The 2,890-nt window shown below is 37.8% G+C and overlaps 1 non-coding gene across 1 annotated transcript; it reads right to left on the bottom strand.

The window, feature by feature from the left end:
• Positions 1-1,207: 1,207 nt before the first annotated feature.
• LOC148563856 (small nucleolar RNA R71) lies at positions 1,208-1,315 on the bottom strand. Its single transcript, XR_015884939.1, has one exon. It is a non-coding gene; the product is annotated as a small nucleolar RNA R71 (small nucleolar RNA).
• Positions 1,316-2,890: the final 1,575 nt, after the last annotated feature.

Raw genomic sequence — 2,890 nt, forward strand, 5'->3', positions numbered from 1 at the left:
CCTAATTTTTCAAAATCAAATCTTTTTCAAATCATATCTTTTCAATCATATCCTTTCAAAATCAATTTCCTTCCATTTTTTTTATTTATTACTATTTTCGAAAATCCTTGCTACAATTAATGATTTAATTAAAAATTTTCAAGTTGTTACTTGCCTATTAAGAAAGGATCAAAAGTTTTAATTCTAGAATCATATCTTCTAATTTCTTGTTAGTCAAGTAATCAACTTTAATTTTAAAAATTTCTCTTTTTAATTTGATTTTCAATCATATCTTCTCAATCATATCTTTTCAATCACATCTTTTTCAAAATTAATTTTCAATCATATCTTTTTAATTTCTAATTCCCAAAATCTTTTTCAAAAATCACTTAATTTCTTTTTCAGTCTTAGTTTTTGAAAATCATCTACCATATTTTCAAAATTTCTTTTAATTATTTCAAAATCTTTTTACTTTATTTTCGAAAATTCTTACCCTCTTCTCACATCCTTCTATTTAAAGGGTTAACACTTCTCCATTATCAGTAATTCGAACTTTGTCCCTCTTGATAAGTTTGAATTCTCTCTTCTCTACCTCATTCTTCTATTTTTATTTTCCTCTGACACCTCAAGGAATCTCTATACTGTGACATAGAGGATTCCATATTTTCTTCTCCTCTCTTTTCATATGAGCAGGAGTAAGGACAAAGACATTCTTGTTGAGGCTGATCCTGAACCTGAAAGGACCTTGAAGAGAAAGCTAAGAGAAGCTAAAGTACAACTCTCTGTAGAGGACCTAACAGAGCTTTTCAAACAAGAAGAAGCCATGGCAGCCGAAAATAATAACAATGCCAACAATGCAAGGAAGGTGCTTGGTGACTTTACTGCACCTACTCCTGACTTCTATGGGAGAAGCATCTCAATCCCTGCCATTGGAGCAAACAACTTTGAGCTTAAGCCTCAATTAGTTTCTCTAATGCAACATAATTGCAAGTTTCATGGACTTCCATTGGAAGATCCTCATCAGTTCTTAGCTGAATTATTGTAAATTTGTGACATTGTCAAGACCAATGGGGTTGATCCCGAGGTCTATAACCTTATGCTCTTTCCCTTTGCTTTAAGAGACAGAGCTAGAACATGGTTGGATTCACAACCTAAAGACAGCCTGAACTCTTGGGAAAAGCTAGTCAATGCCTTTTTGGCAAAATTCTTTCCACCTCAAAAATTGAGCAAGCTTAGAATGGAAGTCCAAACCTTCAGATAGAAGGAAGGTGAATCCCTCTATGAAGCTTGGGAAAGATACAAGCAATTGATCAGAAGGTGTCCTTCTGACATGCTTTAAGAATGGAGCATCATATGTATCTTCTATGATGGTCTGTCTGAACTGTCCAAGATGTCATTGGACAGCTCTACTGGAGGATCTCTTCATCTGAAGAAGACGCCTGCAAAAGCTCAGGAACTCATTGAAATGGTTGCAAATAACCAATTCATGTACACTTCTGAAAGAAATCCTGTGAATAATGGGATAAGTCAGAAGAAAGGAGTTCTTGAAATTGATACTCTGAATGCCATATTGGCTCAAAACAAAATATTGACTCAGCAAGTCAATATGATTTCTCAGAGTCTGTCTGGAACGCAAGGAGCAACAGTCAGTACCAAAGAAGCTTCATCTGAAGAAGAAGCTTATGATCTTGAAAATCTAGCAATGGAAGAAGTGAATTACATGGGAAAATCCTATGGAAACACCTATAATCCTTCATGGAGAAATCATCCAAACCTCTCATGGAAGGATCAACAGAGGCCTCAACAAGGTTTCAACAACAATAATGGTGAAAGAAATAGGTTTAGCAATAGCAAGCCTTTTCTATCATCTTCTCAGCAACAGACAGAGAATTCTAAGCAGAACCACTCTGACTTAGCAACCATAGTCTCTGATCTAATTAAAACCACTCAAAGTTTCATGACTGAAACAAGGTCCTCCATTAGAAATTTGGAGGCACAAGTGGGTCAGCTGAGCAAGAAAGTTATTGAACTCCCTCCTAGTACTCTCACAAGCAATACAGAAGAGAATCCAAAAAGAGAGTGCAAGGCCATCAACATGACCCACACGGCCGAACCTGGAGAGGAGGAAAACGCAGTGATCTCTACTGAGAAAGACCTCAATGGACATCCACTGGTCTCCAAGGAGTTCCCTAATGGGGAACCATGGGAATCTGAGGCTCACACTGAGACCATAGAGATTCCATTAAACCTACTTCTGCCATTCATGAGCTCTGATGAGTATTCTTCCTCTGAAGAGGATGAAGATGTTACTGAAGAGCAAGTTGCTAAGTACCTTGGAGCAATCATGAAGTTAAATGCCAAGTTATTTGGTAATAAGACTTGGGAGGATGAACCCCCCTTGCTCACCAAAGAACTGGATGACTTGACTAGGCAAAAATTACCTCTAAAGAGACAGGATCCTGGAAAGTTTTCAATATCTTGTACCATAGGCACCATGACCTTTGAGAAGGCTATGTGTGACCTAGGTTCAAGCATAAACCTCATGCCTCTCTCTGTAATGGAGAAGCTAGGAATCCTTGAGGTACAAGCTGCAAGAATCTCACTAGAGATGGAAGACAATTCAATAAAACAGGCTTATGGACTTGTAGAGGATGTCTTGGTAAAGTTTGAAGACCACTACATCCCTGCTGATTTCATAGTCCTAGACACTGGGAAGTGTATGGATGAATCTATCATCCTTGGCAGACCCTTCCTAGCCACAGCAAAAGCTGTATTGATGTTGACAGAGGAGAATTGGTCCTTCAAGTGAATGAGGACTCCCTTGTGTTTAAAGCTCAAGGATCTCCCTCTGTAACCATGGAGAAGAAGCATGAAAAGCTTCTCTCAATGCAGAGTCAAACAAAATCTCCAC

The sequence above is a fragment of the Arachis ipaensis genome, chromosome B5 (genome assembly GCF_059453495.1).
Source record: "Arachis ipaensis isolate K30076 ecotype BB chromosome B5, ASM5945349v1, whole genome shotgun sequence".
In the NCBI taxonomy this organism is placed as follows: Eukaryota; Viridiplantae; Streptophyta; class Magnoliopsida; order Fabales; family Fabaceae; genus Arachis; species Arachis ipaensis.